The sequence below is a fragment of the Erythranthe guttata genome, chromosome 1 (genome assembly GCF_056151865.1).
Source record: "Erythranthe guttata isolate IM_541 chromosome 1, IM_541, whole genome shotgun sequence".
Lineage (NCBI taxonomy): Eukaryota > Viridiplantae > Streptophyta > Magnoliopsida > Lamiales > Phrymaceae > Erythranthe > Erythranthe guttata.
This window is the reverse complement of record NC_142533.1, coordinates 12777079-12789524: the sequence shown is the minus strand read 5'-3', so window position 1 is coordinate 12789524 and position 12446 is coordinate 12777079. Positions and strand designations below refer to the sequence as shown.

At 32.3% G+C, this 12446-nt stretch overlaps 2 long non-coding RNA genes across 2 annotated transcripts; both read left to right on the top strand.

Moving 5' to 3' along the window:
- The first annotated feature begins 2326 nt into the window (after nucleotides 1-2326).
- Nucleotides 2327-6265, top strand: LOC148772862 (uncharacterized). Its single transcript, XR_016031906.1, has 8 exons — nucleotides 2327-2577; nucleotides 3230-3338; nucleotides 3419-3562; nucleotides 3809-3959; nucleotides 4059-4370; nucleotides 4456-4513; nucleotides 4643-4785; nucleotides 5085-6265. It is a non-coding gene; the product is annotated as an uncharacterized LOC148772862 (long non-coding RNA).
- An 873-nt stretch (nucleotides 6266-7138) lies between these two features.
- Nucleotides 7139-11380, top strand: LOC148772861 (uncharacterized). The gene is made up of 8 exons (XR_016031904.1): nucleotides 7139-7257; nucleotides 7507-7598; nucleotides 8015-8062; nucleotides 8343-8401; nucleotides 9665-9786; nucleotides 10304-10766; nucleotides 10840-10910; nucleotides 11034-11380. It is a non-coding gene; the product is annotated as an uncharacterized LOC148772861 (long non-coding RNA).
- The last annotated feature ends 1066 nt before the right edge of the window (nucleotides 11381-12446 follow it).

The window sequence follows — 12446 nt, the reverse complement described above, 5'->3', positions numbered from 1 at the left end:
TATAGAATTAAAAAATATATCATAAAATTATATTTTATATTTGTAAAATCATAGAAATATTCGGAACTAAAATTTGATCGAAAATCGGAATTTCGGTAATTTTATATACATCCCAATACCATTCCAAATTAAATTATAACTTCAAAAATCGGAATGAATAATATGGTTTCAAATTCGGATATTTTCGGATCGGGGTTGGCGGAATTCAAAAATTAGTAGTGCTTAGTGCTATTAAGTTTTATAAACTAAATAGTAGGGTTTAGTAAAATGTTTGGTTGATAAAATTCGTGTTTAGTCAAGTTCGCTACTACAGTTAAAAAACGCGTAATTAAATGCTATTAGTTGGTTAAATTAGTAATACCCCATGCAATTAATTTTGTAGGGGTGATTAAAAAATGAAAAGATAACTTTATCCTTCAAAATAATATCTTAATTTTCTTAATTAAAAGAACTTTTAGACAATTCATATTTAATATCATAATTTAGAAAAAATAGTACAAGATTTAATTCAAAGAATCGAACATCTTACTAAGAGGGTATTTGGCTAAACTTATTTTAAACAACTGATAAGTTCTTACGTCAGATAAGATGTTTTAAGAGATGATAAACTGTTACAACTTATTTTTAAGATTAATTTTTAGAGTGTTTGGATAATAAACTTATTTCCTATTTTTACCCACTATAAGATCTTAAATAAAAAGGTGGGGTAGAGACACTTTTTAAAAATATATTATTTGCTCTCCGACAACTTATTTCAAAAAAAAATTAAGATTTTTTTTCAAAATATTACCACACACTATAGAAGAGCTTATAAGCTCTAAAACATCTAATAAGCTCATTTTAACATCTTATAAGCTTAGCCAAACACCCTCTAACTAAATAATTAGTTAGATCAACTCCAATGCTTAAACATCAAAATTGGATTATAAAATACTCATTTGATAATTAAGATAATATTTTAATATACATTTACAATTTATCTACTCCAACCATGGATATCAAAGTTAATAGTCAATTGGAAGTTTTTTAGTGGTTTTATTTGTAATTGCCACGTGTCATTTTGTGATTGGATGTTTAAGTAGTTATTTTTTTGATAACTCAATTTTCGGGATGTATTTTTACATTAAAAGAGGTAGAATGTAAAAATACTTACCCATTTTGATACTCCCATTGGGGTAGAAATTTTTATGTTATTCAAACCATTAACCACTATTTATATACCAAAGAAATTTTTAACTCCAATGGATTAATGAAATTAGAACAACTCCAATATGAGATATCAAAATGGAGCATTAAATATTCATTTAATATTTGATATAATACTTTGATATTTCTAGAAACAAAATTCTCTCCAACAATAAATATCGAATAAATTATTAAATTTTAAATATATGAATAATTATATTTTTAAATGCCACATGTCAAACAATGATAGGTTAATGGAGTGGTTATATTTTTGATACTTCATTTTCCAGGGAGCATTTTTGCACCTCGGGGGTTTGAGTATCAAAATAAATGTCACTTTAATGCCTCAATTGGAGGAAGAATTTTTAATTTTGGAATCTCAAAGTGGTGGTTTTTTAGTTTTATACTTCATTTAGTTTCTCCATTGGAGCAACTCCAATGGGGAGATATCAAAATGAAACATTAAATATTTATTTGATATTTGATATAACACTTTGATACTTTTTGAAAAAAAATTTACTCCAACCACAAGTATCAAATAGATTATCAAATTTTAAGTATATGAATAATTATATTTTTAAATGCCACGTGTCAAATAGTGATAGGTTAATTGGGTGGTTATATTTTTGATACCTTATTTTTCAGGGAGTATTCTTGTATCTCGGGGTAGTTGAGTATCAAAATAGTTCTCCCTTTAATGCCTCAATTGAAGAATGATTTTTTAATTTTAAAGCATTAAAGTGGTAGTTTTTTAGTTTGATACTTCATTTAGTGCCTCCATTGGAGTTGCTCTAAAGGGTTCTATTTTGATGATTCAACTTTTGTGATGTAAAAACACTGGAAATTGAGTTATCAAAAGTGTAACTATCTAAATATCCAATTAAAGTGGACATGTGACAATTACAAATAAAATCATCTATAAACTTTCAATTTAATTAATTTGATAACAATGGTTGGAGTAAATGAATTTTAATCAATATTAAAATATTATCTCAAATATCAAATAAATATTTGATAATTCAATTTTAATATTTAACATTGGAGTTGCTCTTAGTAGAATATTAATTCGATCTCACCCAATCCAATATAATCGAGGATAAGTAAGCAAACGAGGCCTTACGGTGTCGAATGTCAACCCAGCCAAAAAAAAAAAAAAAAAAAAAAGATGAAGAAAAAGAAAAAAAAAGAAAAAGAAGAACAAGTGTAAAACCCCTGGTCTCGAGAACGTACGCTGCTGAACTCTCACTATCCATCAATCGAGATTCCCGCCAATTCCAAGAAAACCCTCCCCCTCCCCCTCCCCGCAATTACCGCATTTTGATTCACAGTGAAACCATAATCGCTTCATCCACGCGGAGGAAGAGACACTGATATTGCAAAAATGGCTACGAGGTTAACTTCAAAAAATTTGCTCATTTCTTTCTGGTGAATTAAAATACTGTCAATTAGTCCAAATATTTATTGGCTGCAGATTTTTCATCTTCTTTAATTTCGGGTGAACAATATCCGATGGCTATGGATTTTTTAGAATGTTTAATCACTGGCATTTTCATTTGATATTTGCTAAGTTTTTGGGGTTTAAGGACTTTTTGTTTCACACACACACACACACACTACATCTGTAGTATGCTGATACTGTTGGAAATGGCAGCGCTTCAGCTCACTACATTACATTTTTGTAGGAATATGTGAAACTGAAACTTGATAATGGTATTTATGTTTGTCAGTTACCGAGTGACTGAAATCTTAATTTTTTCGAAATCCTTGATGGCATATTTATTAGTTATCATCATTTTTCTTTATCTGAAATGAATCTGGAGATCAAGCACTAAAGTTGTTTTAGTTGTTCAATTTCATCTGGAATCGGATGGTTTCGTACTTCCAACACTATAATGAAAGAAACTCTACCACAGTTATCATAACCTTTATTTGCCAAACATGTACTTAATTTATAATTTAAATATGCAAGTATTTTGATCCTAGAATTAATTTCGACTCCATTTGTAGCATTATCTGATATTTCCTCTCTTGAACGTTATTTCAGGAAGGAATTAAATTGTTGAATACATGGCTAGAAGGCGAGACCTCGATCGGATTTAGTAGATTTTTGTCTGAGAAAACCTCAATGCTTAAACCTGATGATATTCATCACTGTAAGTGCATTTTGCAACTGACATCTAAGTTGTTGGTTATTGAGATATTATTTGAGATGCAATCACCAGTTTTCATGCAGCTGAAACCTGACCTTTTCTTGTGAAAACTTTAATACTGTGTTTATCACTGGAGATCTTGTCTAGCAAGAAGCGATTACTGAAGTTAAATCTTGCGAAGACACTTCGGATTGTGGTGCAACGAGCTGAGAATGATAGATCCTCTGGTTAGTGTGTGAAGCTCTGGTATAGATAAACAAGTAGATTATATTATGTAGTTGGCTGAATTTCATTAAATAAAAGGCTTACTATTTTTTGACATTGGATGATTGTTTATGGGTAAGCTCACTGCAGTTCGGAAATTAATTGATTAAGTGACGTTGCATCGCATAGCTAAATTTGACACTTATACTTGAAGGAGCACAGTAAATGTTGATAAGCTGGTGACGTGTCATTTCCTTTATTTTTTGCAGGCAAAAGTTCGCCTCTCTTAGAGCACTTTTCAATCATGTATAGGATGTCCTCAAGGATGTTACAAGTTTTCAATATGAGTATGGTATATCCTACGACATCTTTTGGCAGTAGCAGATTATAGATTCCACATGCGCAAACGTGTTTATTCTAGTGAGTACACTCATCTTTCCTGATCTCCTGTTTACGATTATCACTTTGGAGTATGACGTGCTTACGAAAAAATCATAAATTTCCTTCAATATGGTATAGACAGATCCTGTACTTCTATACATGGAAAACATTGAAACCCCAAAGAGGAGGTTTTCCGCTTCACCCTGTCTCTGCAGTCACTTCTTGAAAACCCTCCCGGAGATATTCCTGATGAGCTTCGAGACGAAATGATTAAGGGTTTCATTGGATTTTTTGATCCTCGCTTTATTGTTTTCATTTGTTTATTTGTAGTGCTTTGCAGTTGAGAGAGCTCATGCACCGAATTTGCGCTGCAAAGCCTTGGAAATTCATGAAGGAGTACATCAATTTGTGTTCCGCTGCTGGTATGCAACTTATGATCGAAGTCTACAGGTCTCTCACTCTACTGCAATTAATTATGTTGTATGATTCAAATTCAGCATTTGGTCGTTCTCTCCTAATTTTACTCATTTAGTAGGATGCACTTGTTGGCTATGTGAAGTTGCAACTAAGTCTAACAAGAGGGTTGGTTGATGGTACTGTTTTACTTGAATAATTTCTGGATGCACTTGTTGGCTATGTGAAATATAGAAACTGTTCATGTTTCATCTTTTAGTGTTTGAAATGATTTCCTTTGTTCTGATGTGTGTTGATATTGCATTCAGGAGTGACTCAACCAGGGATGAAATGTGTGGATTCTTAAATAGCTCACAACAGAGTGTGATGGAGCTTGCAGCCCTTGTCTTTTGCAGAAACTTAATTTCTTCTGTTTTTCAGAGTAGATTTTCTAACACTATAGTTAAGACATGTATGTTGCTCAGTGCCCTTCAAACATGATGTAACACTTGTATACTTTGTTGAGTGCACTGAGATATAATTTTTTTTTTTTTTATAATTTCAATCAGCTTGTTTTTGGTTTGTGTCTAAATCTAATTCTTAGTCATAGTTGAAGTCCTGAAAATTGAAATTAGTTTAGATCTATTAACTAAAATTACATTTACAATTTGAAAAATGGAAGTTTCCCCATTTCCTGAACAACTACGAGCAAAAGGGACTGCAGATGTTCTTGATTAATTTATCCAACTGATGTTTTTTTTCACTTTCCAGGAATGCAAAAAAACATCGAAAATAGCAAGCACGGAAAAACGAGCCAGACAGGAGCATGTTGTGGTCCAGATAAAAGAGAGGCTCATGGAGGGGAAATGGTCATGGTAGGTCTATATAGAAGTATCATTTCCGATATTTATGTGCAGGAATAATATATTGAAGCTGTTATCGATGAATCCCAAACACCTTTATATAATGTAATACCTGAATGTGTATGCATGCCTTTATATCGAGTTCAATGGCACTAGACTTTGCATAGGATATGTTAATTTTTTTTTATTACATAATTAAATCAGAAAATGAATAAGAGACGGATACAAACAAACAAGAAAACAAGGATAACACTTATTGATTTATGAAAGAAAGAACACCCATTTTCTTTACGTGTGTGGAGCTAGTCGCTTATTATGTATGTGAATTTTGTGATAAATTGCATTTTACCTTTGCTACAGGCATGCTTCATTTTTCTGTCTAATTCGTAATTATTCTACTTGTGTTACTCTCATGAAGAAAGACATCTTTATATATTGGTTTGAAAGTGTTTCTACAAACTTTGAAAGGTAATCTTTATTGAATTTGAGGTAAAAGTCTCTCACTATTCAATCCAACTTATTATGCTTGATTGACAGCTGTTATGCTCATTATTTTCTGTCAATCTCTTCTCCCTCTGCCTCAATACTGCGGATGTCAAAGTTCCGCTGGTCGATTTGCCAGTTTGTTGGCTCAAGCTTATTTTTTTAAGAAAGCTTTATGTTCTTACCTGTGACATAACATCTTGTATCCATGTATAATTTTTGTTGGGACTTACTGTTTTGTTGGGATTAACAATGTGAATTTGGGTACATTCTTATGATCTTTCGTGGACTTTGAGGTAAGCTACTTCTCTCCGGTTTACATATTATCGCTACTCCATTCTACTTGGCCAGGAAAGTATTTGGTCCGATATGTTTTGTGACTGTTTCTCTCAAACCCATTTTGCGAACATATTCACATATCTTTCTCATATTTTTGTTCAAGTTCATTTTTTTGATACATGAAGGCCTTGGTGGTTTTTGTGCATCCGTTGTTTTGACTTCTTATACCAATTAATTGTGTTTGAAGGAGTCTGCTAAAACTTTCTTCCATGCTGCTTTTTGATGCTCCAGGTGCGGAATCCTCATGAAAGTCATCTTTCCCCAAGAATGAGGTATACTACATGATTTGTTGAAATAAAATGATTCAATACTTCCTGTTCTTTGGATCTTGAGTTAATTACCTCTTACGCTTCATGGATGAGATGGATATGCTCCGTTGAAAGTTATATGCTTCTTAAGATGGATTACTTGCTACACTTTATATTGCTCGAAGGATATGCACATTTGTACATCATTCTTGTTTATTTTTAGTAATTAAAGGCTTTACAGCGTTGTGGAGATTTGATGCTCATAATGTACCGATGACATTTTAACCTCCAACAATATTTTTTTGCCCCCTCTTCATCAGTGAACTTTTTTCTGACAAAAAAAGTGGTATATAATTTATACGTGATGAGAGTATTTAGAAGAGAGGGTAGAGGGGAAGGAAAAAGAGGAGACACCAACTCTGGCAATCATTAATTTTGCTTAAAAAAATGTGAATCTTAAAGAAGGAAATTGCGGAGGAGGCAACACTTGGCATCATTTCTTTTGCTTAAACAGAATAATTTTTATAAGTTCCATACTATATCCAATTTTCGTTGCTTGCGAAATGCTGGTCAGTTCCTCATCCTACTGGGTCAATGGACCAGTCGTATTCACAAAAAAGGATACATGAATTCCTAGCTTTTCACAGGCGCAATGTTTGACAGAGACTAGAGTCAGACATAATGAAAAAGAAATAAGTAACTTTCTGTCGAATAACATATTTTCATGCAAAAAGCACTGAAGCTGGTTATGTTCTGGCATTATATATCCTGGATATTGTTTAGCTCAAAGTAAAAAAAACTAAAAAAGTGAGTTGCAATGTTAATGCTTTGAGTGATTGACATTTTCTATGCGCTTCTCCAATAGCTTTTGGTATTTTCTGAATTTGTTTTATCCTATATTGAATTGTCTGATTTGATCCTTTACATGCTTCGCAGGTTGAGAAAGGTTGGCATGTAATATGGGGTTGTCTCATGCGTAGTTTGCCTTTGTTCGTTAATCTCACATCAGTCGTAAGTTTTTCTCTTCAAATAGATCATGTTTTTTCATATGATTTTGAAAACGTTCGTCCAACGTTTGCTGAATATAATAATGTAATATGGCTTGTAATTGTTATTAGGTTGGATTCTATCTTGCTTTATATTGATACAAACTTGAATTCATTTATTTCTTCTACTCGAACTTTTAATTAAGTTTATGTTCTGTTTCAGTTTAGTACTTGAATTTTTGATTGATGAACTAATGATCGTCTACCTAAGCAGTGAAGTTTACATTAAGCAAACTGTGGGAAATGCCTGTGGGACCATTGGGCTTCTTCATGCTGTCGGAAATATCACTTCTGAGATAAATCTTGGTAAGCTCTTGGATTCTGAATATCCGTCCGGCCGATTATTTTCATGCGATGAAGAGTTTTCAGTTCCTCTTTTAAATCATTTTGTAAGTTGTAATCTAATGTCTCTAATATGCGTGAGAACATTTGTGCTTCGGATTAGATTTTTATGTTATGTTACCGAGTGGGAATTAGGATACCCTGTAATCTGTGTATTCCAATTCATATTCGTCTACTTATCTCTAATTTATCGTTTTTATTTCATTTTGGTAGTTATCTGCAGCAATTCAATCTGCCTAATTATTAATTACACGAATTTTATCTTTAAGAACAATTTGTGATCCTGTGTCATTTACTTTATTTGTGCTTATTCAAGGGATTTATGATCTGCAAGCTTAAATTGTCATTTTATATCTTTTGCTTTTGTTATGTTTTTTCAGTTGACGGGTCATTTCTTCAAATCCACTGCAAAATTGAACCCCTTAGAGGTCTGGTACCCTATTTACGTTTCATTTGTTGAGATCATCTTTTGCATAAAACATAAATCTAGTTGTTTTAAAAGAGTTGTTGTCCTCTACTTGTAACATCTCGTGTCTTCACAAAACTTGAAAAAGAAAGTATGGTTGACCTTGAAAAGGAAAGTATGTACTTGGGGATCTTAGTGAATATTTAGCTAATCTTTTCCATGCGCAGTTTTGACCAAGTCTATGATATATTTAGCTGTTTTTATGAAGAAGAATGACTGTTTATTGTGAACATACATTTCAGATCTGTTTTATGCTTCATCTCTTGCTACAGTGCTACTTTTTTCCCGGAGAGCTTCACAAGTAAGACCTCCATTTCTGTCCTCCTTTGTGAAATCTAGGTTGAGACTTTTAGGTTGTGTATTGTGTTTATGTACACCTTGAAAAGTAAGTGAATTGGCTGTGTTGCAAAATCTTTATTGAAGTTCAGTTGTGTTTGCAAAGCTAATATACTGGATACATTATTATGGATTAGTCAGAACAAACTTGAATATGGGCAAATTGTTGCACTATTGTTAGATTGCAAACAAACTTTGTTTATGTGAACATGAAACTAAGATGGTAGACAACTTGTTTCAACTGCAAATTTGTTTTTTCTGTAACTGGACTTAAGAGAAATAAATGTGTGAAACTTTATATACAACTGTTTAGCTTGACGTAATTTTACAGCGCTTAGTCTATCAGTGTGCACTGATTGAGCTACAGAATTGATTCTCTTTAGTCAAACAGTAAGTATTAACTAAACAACTAAGATTAGCACGAAGGGAGTAAGTTCTTTTTACATGACACTATTATTTGTTTTTTTTGTGCTGATATAGTTTGTCCTAAAATATTCTTTTAAATATTACAAATGACCTTAGCTTCATATAAAACAAAAATATTATGTAATTATTAAATAAATAAAAATATATATTTGATTATTTTCCAGCTAAATTTAACTGTTATAGAACATTCTACATACATAATTTATAAAAACTTTAACTCTCTTAATAAATTAATATTTAACAAGTAACAAGTCTTATTTTTGCTCAACAAATATAATTTGTTATTGATACAATAAGAATATTTGATTATTTCAGTGTACATGTATAATATAAATATAGAACAATTTATTTAATAATCATTATGACGTCTCTTATAAATATCTCACCTTATACTTTTAAAGTTCATTATGAGAATACACAGTTTGGAAAAAAAATAGGTATGTGGAGTTTATTTGTGGAATATAATCAAATGTGTGATGTAATTTTCGTACTTTGGATGTTGAAGTAATAGAGCAAATAAGATCTTACATGAAAAAGAGGTGGGGTGGGTGGTGGGTAAGTACTTTCTTTAAAACAACTTTATACGCTCTCTAACAACTTATTTTTGAAAAAAAATGGGATTTTTTGAAAAATGTACCGAATGCTTTTAAGAGCTTATAGGCTATTAAAAATCTTATAAGATATTTTGAATAGCTTTAGGTTTAGCACTATATCCTCCAAATACTGGGGATACTTAAAATGATTATATCATACTTTTCATATAATGTGAGTTCAAAATTTGAGATTGACTCATTTCCTGTAGGAATGCTCATCATTGAATGAGCGATTGGTTATTGTGGTGCCAGCAGCTGCATATGCCCTCTGTGAACTCATCAACATATGTGCTCTCTTATCTAATTTCATGAACTATTCATACTCAACAAGGTCAGTCATTTAGCCATTCATCTGATCATTCTTTCCCTTTCTCTTGTTAAGCAATACTTGTTAAGATTTGATTCCTTCATGTCTTTTTAAAGCATGTTGAACTGAGTTGTGTGTGCCTTACTCCAAAGCTACTTTAGTTAACACGGCATTTTGTTCAAATTTTGCACTTGCATTTTTTATTTTCTAAATCATTCGATTAGAAGATTGGTTCTTTGTTTCATCAAGTTTCTGATTTCGTTCTCTTTGTTGCGACTCACAGCTAATGCACTTCTAGTACAACCTTATCTGTTAAATATTGAGGTCAAATGTAACATAATATCATTGTACATTGTATCAGCACCTTGTTCCAACATTTAAGACCAGTTTCAGCTTTTTACCTCTTTTCTTTTCTTTTCAATTTTTTTTTCCTTATAGTTTTTTAATTGAAGTCTTTCTGTCATAAGTGATCTAATGCATTTTTGTTTCTGTCATTTGTGTTCCCGTTGTGCTTGACATGTTTTTTTTGCACCATAATCAGGATCAGAGAAGAGATCTCCCCTTTCTTTTTAAGTTTGGGCGAATCCATTTTGGAATTGCTGGATCATGCCATTTCCTCAATTCATAAAACTTACAGTGATATCATGTCTAGTTGTAAAAGCTTGTAAAAGCTTTGTTAGCTCACCTTTCCTTAGCAAATGGAAAGAGAAAAATGATGCCAGTGCTGCTTTATATCTTTGGATAGTTCAATCTGCTGAGAGACTTTTGAAAAGCCTGGCAAAACTGTATGAAGGATGTTCAGGGTGACAACATATCAAGCTCTAAATGGTTCTAGTGATATAGATACTTCAAATGTTGATGGTGATCAGATCTCTAGAGTTTCCAATTCGTTAGTAAATAAAAAACTGGATTTCCTATTAATCATATAAAGCTTTTTCTCAATTTTGCCATCTGTTACCTGGGAAATCTTGTTTCACCTTACGGAGAAAGAGGATTATCCAAAGGTACATCCTCACCGAGTTTTTTTATTTCAAAAGTTGTGCGATAACTCTCATTTATAATTTCATGGTAGAGCAGGTTTCGTAAAGTTCCGATTCATTCTCTGTCAGCATCCTCACTGGTCTTCCTGCAGAAGGCTATCAGATTTGGTATGCTTCTATTCTTGGTTTCTTATGTATTTCTATAAATCATATTTGTTCTGCGGTTTAATTTTGTTTTGAAGATCAGGTGATTTTAGTCAATTTTCTCGTCTGCGATTACATCCATTTCAGATGTTATAAACACGTGGAGAGTCTTAAATTTAAGATTTCACATAGATTGGGTGGCATTTGTAGTTTGATTGGAAGTCTTCTACACTTACACGGACCTGAAAAGCACGGCAATGTTGCTTATTCTTCAAAGGAATCAGTGTCGGAAGAGGTACTTCAGTTGGTTGCATCTTTAAATATGTCAAAACTTTTTAATATTCAAGATGTGATATGACATATGTGCATCTCGTCCATCCTATAGTGTTCAGCTAGATAGCATGGAAATGGCAATGAAAAAGAGTTCCTGCATTCATTTCGTAAATGCGAACGTAAGGACAAGGGATTGAAACGTTTCTAGGCCATTTATACGAATAAAGAAATGTTTCTAGGCCTTTTTCTGTGATTAAAGAAAAGTTGGAAATGTATTTCAAAATCCCCAGGAATGAAACGCTTGATAACCATAATCTCTCTATCTGAACAGACCTCTCACCTGACCAACTCTAACCACTAGGCTTTTAGGATCGAGATCCTTCTTTCTTTGACTGCACCACAAATCAACTTCCTTCGATCTTGACAGATTTATTCAATGGCACACAAATCTTCTCCCTTCAAAGAGAGTTCTGATCTCATCTGCTTTTTTTTTGGTGGGGATTTCTTATGTCTTGAGTATAACATTCAACATCTTGAAATACATAGAAGAATATAATTTATAAATATATAATTTATTATCATAAATATACCCCTATACGTTTTATAATCACACATTTTCCCAAGTCACTGAGTATATGTTGAAATATCTGTTAGGCAAAAACCAACATGTAAGATTATATATTGCTAGCAAAGTGGACTTATTAAAAGTCGGATATCTAAGCCACATGAACACATAAATTTTTGATGAACGATGTACCAATTCTCACAGTGAAATCTTATCCGAATGTTCAAATCATGTGAGAAAGTAGTAAGAGGAAAAGGTATTTTGAGAGAAGAATTTGAAATAAAGGGGATGGCATAATTTAATGTAGCATTCAGACCATATCTAACAGTGTTGAAAAATTTTGGTTTTAAATTTTGACCGTTAAAAAACGAGATCAAAAGCAAATATGGTTCTATTGTAGCTCTATATTTATTTCTTGATATAAAACCGCTCAACTAAGTTTCTCAATCTGTTTGCAGTCCTTGGTTTCTCTTGGAGATTTGGTGAATAAAGTATTTGAGAATAGTTTCTTAGATTGGCTTGATCGCACCAAACTTGTTGACTGCATATGCAATTTTGTATCACTCAGACCTCAAATTGCTCAGGTAATCAATGATTTGTATTCATGAAAATTTCGAACACTTCTTATTTATCTTTTCACTTTATTTCCTTGTTTGTTGATTTTACTTACTGGTCTAAAATTCCAATTGCTGCATGCTACATTTGCTGTCCCTTTAACCAGT